Source organism: Hemiscyllium ocellatum, chromosome 11 (assembly GCF_020745735.1).
Source record: "Hemiscyllium ocellatum isolate sHemOce1 chromosome 11, sHemOce1.pat.X.cur, whole genome shotgun sequence".
Classification (NCBI taxonomy): domain Eukaryota; kingdom Metazoa; phylum Chordata; class Chondrichthyes; order Orectolobiformes; family Hemiscylliidae; genus Hemiscyllium; species Hemiscyllium ocellatum.
This window is the reverse complement of record NC_083411.1, coordinates 101,490,642-101,500,773: the sequence shown is the minus strand read 5'-3', so window position 1 is coordinate 101,500,773 and position 10,132 is coordinate 101,490,642.

Below are 10,132 nucleotides of genomic sequence, written 5' to 3'. Positions count from 1 at the left end.
TTTTCGGAACGCTGATAGGGGAGGGGAGGGAAATATATCCCTGGTGATGAGGTCTGTTTGGAGGTGGCGGAAATGACGACGGATGATACGATGTATATGGAGGTTGGTGGGGTGGTAGGTGAGGACCTGGGGGGTTCTGTCCTGGTGGCAATTGGAGGGGCGGGTCTCAAGGGCGGAGGAGCGGGACGTGGAGGAGATGCGGTGGAGGGCATCGTTGATCACGTCTGGGGGGAAATTGCAGTCTTTGAAAAAGGAGGCCATCTGGGTTGTTCAGTATTGAAACTGGTGCTCCTGGGAGCAGATGCGGTGGAGACGAAGGAATTGGGAATATGGGATGGTGTTTTTACAGGGGGCAGGGTGGGAGGAGGTGTAGTCTCATTATCTGTCTTCCACCCTGACCTCAAATTTACCTGGGCGGTCTCAGACTCCTCCCTCCCCTTCCTAAACCTCTCCATTTCTATCTCGGGCAACCGAATCAACACGGACATTTACTATAAACCGACCGATCCCACAGCTACCTAGACTACACCTCCTCCCACCCTTGCCCCCTGTAAAAACACCATCCCATATTCCCAATTCCTTCGTCTCTGCCGCATCTGCTCCCAGGAGGACCAGTTCCAATACCGTACAGCCCAGATGGCCTCCTTCTTCAAGGACCGCAGACTCCCCCCAGACGTGATCGACAATGCCCTCCACCGCATCTCCTCCACTTCCCGCTCCTCCGCCCTTGAGCCCTACCCCTCCAATTGCCACCAGGACAGAATCCCACTGGTCCTCACCTACCACTCCACCAACCTCCATATACATCGTATCGTCCGCCGTCATTTCTGCCACCTCCAAACGGACCCCACCACCAGGGATATATTTCCCTCCCCTCCACTATCAGCATTCTGAAAAGACCACTCCCTCCGTGACTCCCTCGTCAGGTCCACACCCCCCACCAACCCAACCTCCACTCCCAGTACCTCCCCCTGCAACCGCAAGAAATGCAAAACTTGTGCCCACACCTTCCCCCTTACCTACCTCCAAGGTCCCAAGGGATCCTTCCATATCCGCCATAAATTCACCTGCACCTTCACACACATCGTTTACTGCATCCGCTGCACCCGATGTGGCCTCCTCTATATTGGGGAGACAGGCAGCCTACTTGTGGAATGTTTCAGAGAACACTCCTGGGACACCCAGACCAACCAACCCAACCACCCCATCGCTCAACACATCAACTCCCCCTCCCACTCCACCAAGGACATGCAGGTCCTTGGACTCCTCCATTGCCAGACCATAGCAACACAACGGCTGGAGGAAGAGCGCCTCATCTTCTGCCTAGGAACTCCCCAACCACAAGGGATGAACTCAGATTTCTCCAGTTTCCTAATTTCCCCTTCCCCCACCTTGTCTCAGTCCTAACCCTCGAACTCAGCACCACCTTCTTAACCTGCAATCTACTTCCTGACCTCTCCGGCCTATCACCCTTACCTTAACCTCCTTCCACCTATCGTATTTCCAACGCCCCTCCCCCAAGTCCCTCCTCCCTACCTTTTAACTTGGCCTGCTTGGCACACTTTCTTCATTCCTGAAGAAGGGCTCGTGCCCGAAATGTCGATTCTCCTGCTCCTTGGATGCTGCCTGACCAGCTGCGCTTTTCCAGCAACACATTTTCAGCTCCAGATCTATTAATTGTCTACCAGGTCTAAATATTTCTGATCAGCAACCAGATGTTTTGGATGTCATCTGCAATTACTTGTTGAGCATATCCCTCTTCCAAGTAATACCACCTACCCAGAACAATACACAAGATATGGTAATGAAATGAATTTACCCATCAGCATGGCTCTTCAGCTGCACTCTGCCACATATGCTCAGAGATGGAGGAAAAAAATTGTCTCACACTGTCACCAAGGGGAACCACTATGCAATAAATATTGGAAACACATGATTAGGACTGCATAGACTTTGGTTTTATTGGAGAGGTCATCAATAATTGTCTTTTGTGTAAAACTTAGTTTTGTAGGAATCTCTTCATCTGCACTATTTCCATTGCGACTGTTAATTTTCTATTCCATCTGATTCAGGCCATATCTCTTTGGATAAACATGGAGCAGTTGCAAGTGATGAATCCTCTTGAATGAAGGTACAAAATATTCAAAAGATATGTTCGAAGATAACTTTTTGCCTAAATCTGTATCCGCTAATCCTCATCCTACTTCTGCAATGATGACTGGAAAATAAAGCTTTTGTGTCCACACTGATGATGGCCAAATACTTGTAGAATCTTTTATTGGAGAAAAAGAACAGATCACCTAGGTTACAAACTAAAACTTGAATTTATTTTTTTTGTAAATTTGTATTCTATAGATTCTGCTCCATGTTTTCACTTCCCCTCTATACACAAGCAAGACTTCAGAAACATTATGTCCTGTTCAGTCAAATAGTGGCATGATTTTGTTCTCAAACATCCTCTAAAGATTTAGTGTAGAATAATGATTAGGAACCCAGTCACAGTATTGTCGATGTTTGGAACAGATGTCATACTGAAGCAATAAAACTGTCTGGGACACTGCCTTTACCCTCAGGAAAATTGAGTTCCCTCACTTGGTATTGAGGGGGGAGGATAGAACCTGGAAAAACATCAAAAATGTTTGACTGTCTCTTATTGTTCAGTAATTTCCGTGGAAATCAAGCCAAATTTGCCAGCCAGAGGAATTTGAAACAATTAGGGTTATAGTAATGCTGCTTACTTTCCAAGAGGCAGCAAATATTAACTAATTTCTATTAATCTTGCTTGCCATTTCACAATGTATTGATTGCAGCTGAGTAAGGAAGGATAGCTACTATTGCAATTATCATGTGAAAGGTAAACACTTCCACATGTGTCACACAGGAGATAAAATCAATTTGTACAACAGGTGCTTGCTGTCCATACATTGCTGTACTCACGTGAGATAGTAGATCAGTGAAAGCTGGTTCCTCTGTCATCTGTACTGCTTGTTTCAGGTCCTTTACAACAATCAGTGCATTCCTTGCCTGATTGCTTTAATTACACTGGAATAACAGTTCAGAATTCAACTTTAGACATTTTCCTCTCATCCTTCAGTTCAAACACATAATGTCATATTTGTTTTGGAAGTTTTAACTGATAACAGTACAGCAATGGCAATGTTGAACCTCATGGGGACTTTAAAGGTAACATGCCATTTTTTGAGATTGATCACAAAGTAACGTGAACACTCCAGTAATTGTTGCAACTCACAATTTACACAGCACTTCTTATTTTCTACATATTGCTGGACAATTTAAACATCAATGACCATTAATTATAACCTAAAATTATTAAGTGAATTATTAATTAGCCAGTAAATTTAGTCTTCTGTAATGGTAACAATTTAAGAGTGATGGAATAGGATTATTGTGCAGCTCATTGGGAGATTATTTTACATTTTCCAGCATTCAAACTTATTATAAGATACAGAAATAATTTTGCGAAGTGCTGTTTTGTCCATCAGCAAAAGACTACATTTCTCCTTTTCAAGCCCACAATACTGTGATAATTCAGCAAAATTACATATTGACGTGTTTTAATGTCAGTGCATCATTGTTTGTCTACCACACCAAAATAATGCACCAAGCATTTTCAAGAGACACGATGCTTTATAAATCCTTTTTTGTGAAGTCACTGTCTAGATACTGTTTGCTGCATTAGCCAAAGCAAATACATTTTTCTGTCCAAGTCTAGTAATATCAACTGGTGCCAATGATTTTGAAGATAATGTTTTTCCATCTAATTTGCTGTAATGTTGAGATGTCTAATGGCGGGGGATTTGGAGGGAAGCCAATTAACACTAGCAAAAGCAGCAGACTCCACAGTCCACCTTTTGAACATAGTAGTTTATAATGAGAGAATCAGAACTGAGTAAATGGTTTTGATCACACAGAAAAAAAAAATCATAGAAACAATCAAGGTCAAGCTTTTACTGTTGATTCATCACAGTGGTGGGCTAACTTCAACAGAACAGCTTATACTTATTCTGAAGGTTATTTTACTTACTTTTTTATAATGACGATACCTTCTAAGTAACATAAATAAAGGAGCTACCCTGAAAATCTAGAGAGCTTCACAAGTATCCTATTTGTGAGGCAATTTCCGAGCATTGAATTAAATGCCGTGTTGCAGTTGACAAGAAAATGGCAGCGGGGAGACAGTGGTCACAGCACTTAACTCCCCAGTAGAAATGCCTGGATAGTCATGCTACCTCTGGTTTCTTGCTGGAAGGTATATCATTATGATTTGAAACAAAAGAGTTTTAGCAGGATACATTCTTAGATTTTCCCTTGAAGGCATGGCAAAATAAATGCAGCACTTTAGATAACATTCGAACTCTTTACATCAAACAAATTATTTTTGGAATAAATTATTGTGGAAATGCAGCACAATTTGTTTCCAGCAAGATTCCACAAAATGTGATAATGACCAGAAAATCTGTTTTGTGATAGTGATACAGCTGGAACACCAGAGCTAATTTCCATCTCTTCTTCAAAATAATTCCACAGGATGTTTTGGATCCACCTGCGAGATTGGCAGGTTTAACATCTCAACCTAATAAGTGTACTTCCAACTAGCAGCACTTATATTCTTTGCACTTCTCTGCACAATGTGTGGTTGAGGTAGCACTGATAGCCTGAAGACCCTCTCATTGGGATCACTACTTCAAATTCTAACAACCTGTGTCTGATCTACCAAAAGGATCTCTAGGGATGAGTCCAGCAATCTGGAAGTTCATTCAGCTGATATGCTCGAAAATTTTATTTCAAACATTCATGCAAATAGATGATGTTGCCCTTCAACAGGTGCCTGACGATAAAAGCTTTCCCAGGATTTGGCTTCCCTGCCTCTCAGGACTAATACCACTGCTCTGAATTAAACATGGATTGAAAATAAGAGCCACGGGAAAAAAAAAGTTGCAGATGTACATTTGTACTTCATTTTCACTGCTGCATTGTTAAAGGAGGAGAACTCAGGATATCCTTTCTTAAACAAAGAAAACCCAGATCCAACTTTAGGTTAAATATAGGTCTTCAGAAACAGATCATAAAATGGCAAAATTCATGCTCATTTTAAATTGGATGCTTGATTCCAATGGTTGTCATTAATTTCACATATCAGAAGTATTGAATTTATTTTAAATCTAGAAAATGTATTTCCTCTGCTTCCAGATTTATCCTATTCTTCTTGTCCAACACTCAATATTAAACCACTGAAAATCACAATAAAATTAATGATGGAAATCCTGCACTTGAACTCTGGAAAACTAAGTTCTGATAATGGATCCATTAGCTGGCAGACTTTAAATGTATGTTGTTAGGTCAGGTATTTATTGCAAGGCTATTGGCTTCAGGCTTGTGACCTGTGATGTCTATAAGTTAATGAGATCCTTGTGACCTTTTAATGCTTTTCTGTCATTTTATAATGTCTGTAACATTTTTGAGAAATATCAAGATGTTGAGGTCAAAATGTAAGTAAAACCATTAAATGGAAAACATTCACCATCAGTTTCCATTATGCCAGTAATAAGCTGTGCTCCGTGTCAGTACTTGGCCTATTCTTTTCCTTCTGATCTCTTTTTTCCAAAAGCGTCTGTTGTATTTATGCTCCCACATTTTGAATTGAACAAGTAATGTGTGGAGAAGTCAAAGTTGCAGTTTGGATCCTGAATATTGATTAATTTTGACTATCTTTTTTTAAAAGCCAAAAACCGAACCCCTGCATTGTCAGTTGATCTGCTGTTACTGTATATAAGCTTGTTCCCAGGTGACATTACTGAACTCAGAATATCCCTGGAAAAGTAATACTTTGTATGGTACTATTTACATGTTTCTTCTTTAGATACAGACATTTATTTTAGATGATTGTTTCTAATAATGTTTAACCAAACAATCCATATTCTACAATATTTGAAATCTGACTTGAAATGTGTTCTTCCAGGACACATTGCACAAACTAGTTCATCATTAGAAAGACATTTATTATACAGTGTAGCACCAAGTTCCCCTTCACAGAACAGAGGTATTTTACAGTGAGCCAACTTAGGCACCATCAGAGAAACAATGTACTAACAATTCAGTGTATTATTAGAGAAGAAAGATCTATACATTGCTCCCTCAGTTCCTCTTCAGGACACATGCTAAAAATGTTACAGAATTAAAGAAATTTAGTATAATAACTGTGCTGCTCACAATGTTGTTGCTTCTACATTGAGGAGATGAAACACAGACTGGGTGACTGCTTGGCTGAATACATTCTGTCCATGAAAATTGCCCCAAGCTTCCAGTTGCCTGACCTTTCAACACACCACTATGTTCCACATTTCTGTCTTGGGCTTGCTGTAGTGCTCCAGTGTGACCCAGGGCAAGCTTGAAGAACAGCATCTTATTTTCCACTTAAGGACTTTGCAGCTTTCATGACTCAATATTAAGTTCAATAAATTTAGGGTATGAATGCCTTCTTCCGTGTCCTTTATCCACCCCTACACCACATGCCCCATCATGACGTTGGCTACTTAAAGCACAGCCGACTCATTTTTACCAACTTATGGTCTCCATTAGCCACTCTTCTTGCTCTCTGGTTTACCATTATCCAATCCTTTGTCTGCTTAACTGTCTTTTGCTCCCTCAGGACTCTTTCTCTACACTCACTCCTTTATCCCACCCAACCTCCAACCCCTGCCTTCAGCATATATATTACTTTTATCGAGCCATCTTCAGTTCTGAAGAGTCATCACTGGATTTGAAACATTGATTCTGTTTTTTTCTCCACAGATGTTACCAAACCTGCTCACTTTCCCACTTACATCTCAGATTTCTAGCATCCACAGTTCTTTATTTGATTTCAGTTAAATGATAGTGTTACAAAGCCAATTAATCGATAGGATGACATATTAATCAGCTTGTCATCAGTCCTGACAATATGATAAAGCCAATATTGGTTAAATTTCTTGTATTGTACTTTCACAAGATGGATGCAGCTGAGGAAAGGTGAAAAAAATTGCATTTGATTGTTTCTAAAATTATAAATCCAGAAGTTAAGTTAAGGTCTTTGTTTCTAAAACAGCCTCTGACATAAATTATCATCTCCCCTACATTGTATAGAAATGTAGAAACATACAAACTGGAAGTAGGAATAGCTGCAAATGTGTTGCTGGTCAAAGCACAGCAGGTTAGGCAGCATCTCAGGAATAGAGAATTCAACGTTTCGAGCATAAGCCCTTCATCAGGAATAAGAGAGAGAGAGCCAAGCAGGCTGAGATAAAAGGTAGGGAGGAGGGACTAGGGGGAGGGGCGATGGAGGTGGGATAGGTGGAAGGAGGTCAAGGTGAGGGTGATAGGGCGGAGTGGGGTGGGGGCGGAGAGGTCAGGAAGAGGATTGCAGGTTAGGAGGGCGGTGCTGAGTTGAGGGAACCGACTGAGACAAGGTGGGGGGAGGGGAAATGAGGAAGCTGGAGAAATCTGAATTCATACCTTGTGGTTGGAGGGTTCCCAGGCGGAAGATGAGGCGCTCCTCCTCCAGCCGTCGTGTAGTTGTGTTCTGCCGGTGGAGGAGTCCAAGGACCTGCATGTCCTCGGTGGAGTGGGAGGGGGAATTAAAGTGTTGAGCCACGGGGTGATTGGGTTGGTTGGTTCGGGCGGCCCAGAGGTGTTCTCTGAAGCGTTCCGCAAGTAAGCGGCCTGTCTCACCAATATAGAGGAGGCCACATCGGGTGCAGCGGATGCAATAGATGATGTGTGTGGAGGTACAGGTGAACTTGTGGCGGATATGGAAGGATCCCTTGGGGCCTTGGAGGGAAGTGAGTGTGGAGGTGTGGGCGCAAGTTTTACATTTCCTGCGGTTGCAAATCCTCATTTCCCCTCCCCCCACCTTGTCTCAGTCGGTTCCCTCAACTCAGCACCGCCCTCCTAACCTGCAATCCTCTTCCTGACCTCTCCGCCCCCACCCCACTCCGGCCTATCACCCTCACCTTGACCTCCTTCCACCTATCCCACCTCCATCGCCCCTCCCCCTAGTCCCTCCTCCCTACCTTTTATCTCAGCCGGCTTGGCTCTCTCTCTCTTATTCCTGATGAAGGGCTTATGCTCGAAACGTCGAATTCTCTATTCCTGAGATGCTGCCTAACCTGCTGTGCTTTGACCAGCAACACATTTGCAGCTGTGATCTCCAGCATCTGCAGACCTCATTTTTTACTCGAAGATTTTAACCTACTGCGAATCCTCTTACAAGGATGCCTTCCTTGAAGAAGCTCTCTTCCTCCCTCTACAAGGATTTCAGTGAGTCCCTCCCTCACTGCACCCCCCAGGTCATCTCCTCTGCACGGAAGTAGGAATAGATCATTTGGCCTTGGACCCTGTCCTGCCATTCAGTGTGATCATGGCTAATCATCCAACTCAGTATCCTATTGCTGCTTTCTCCCCATACTCTTTGATCCCTTTAGCCCTAAGAACCTTGTTTGACTTTTTCTGTAGCACTGAATTCTACAGGGTCACCACTCTCTGAATTTACAGCACAGAGATAGGCTATTAGGTCTGATGAGTGTATTCCCACTCTATTCAAACTACTTCATTTAAACATATTATTATATCAGCAATTTTTCAGAAAATTTGTAGCCCAGGTTACCTAGTATGGTGACGAAACATCTGAAAACAAGCATTCAAGCTCAGTGAGCTAATTTATGTGCATATTATTACAGCATCATCCTGGTTATTCCCTCACTTACCTATTTAGAAATCCTTAATTATAATTGGTTAAATTCTCATTGCTGTTGCCATCTTAAAATATCAGGTGCCCAGGCTGCCAACATAATAAAATCATGTAACAGAAATACCTTGGGTAAATTCATTGAAATTAATTCTTATTATTATGGTTAGACTATGCTACTGATACCAAATTAGGAAGGAGCAGAAGGTGGACTCAACCTTGATAATCATTAAATATTTACAACCAAGTACTAAATATCTAGTCACATTACTTCTAAAATTGAAATTATAGTTCACATTTCTATTAGCTGCTGTGACTTAGCACCAGAACAATTATAGCACAATGAACACTATACAACACTTTGATTGGACTCTCCCAGAAAATATCCTTCATTTTCTGATGTGCAGAGGTTATCTAGTGTTATCAGTTAATCATTGCAGGTACTAACTGTCTTTTACAACATCTCACACCTATCTTTTTTCAGGTTCTTAAATCATTTTTGCAATTCTTTAAGTTAGAAAAGTAGGCTTTTTCGACAAAAATCCAAGAGCATTGCAAATGTTGGAAATCTGAAACAAAAACAGCAGCACTGTGGCACGGTGGTTAGCACTGCTGCCTCACAGCGCCAGAGACCCGGGTTCAATTCCCGTCTCAGGCAATTGTCTGTGTGGAGTTTGCACATTCTCCCCGTGTCTGTGTGGGTTTCCTCCGGGTGCTCCGGTTTCCTCCCACAGTCCAAAAATGTGCACGTTAGGTGAATTGGCCATGGTAAATTGCCTGTAGTGTTAGGTGAAGGGGTAAATGTAGGGGAATGGGTCTGGGTGGGTTGCTCTTCGGAGGGTTGGTGTGGACTTGTTGGGCCAAAGGGCCTGTTTCAACATTGTAAGTAATCTAAACTAATCTGTTAAAAAAAATAGAAATTGCTGGAAAATCTCATCAAATCTTGAAGCATCTGTGAAGAGAAACCAGAGTCAATGTTTCGAATCCAGTGACCCTTCATCAGAACTGATTGTAACTAGGAAAAGGGCTTTTTTTTTATATACAGAGTATGGAGTGGTGGGAGGGGGGAGAGTAAATGATAGGTGGAGGTGAGTCCAAAGAGAGGAAGATAGTTGAACAGACAAAGGAGCAGTTAAAATTCAGTCTATGGGGAATGGATAGCTGCTAATGGGGTCTAGTTGGTACTGACATTAGACAGTGTGTGGTAGCAGCCCATGTAATGCCAAGGCCTGGTACGTGGGGGTGGGGCAAAGCATTGGAAAGGTGCTCAAGCCCTAAAGATGGCAGAGTTCCCAAGCAGAAAATGAGATGTTGTTCTTCCAGTTTGCACTGAAGTACTGCAGCAAACCTGAGACAGTGATGTTGGCCAGGGAATACGGTGGTGTGTTG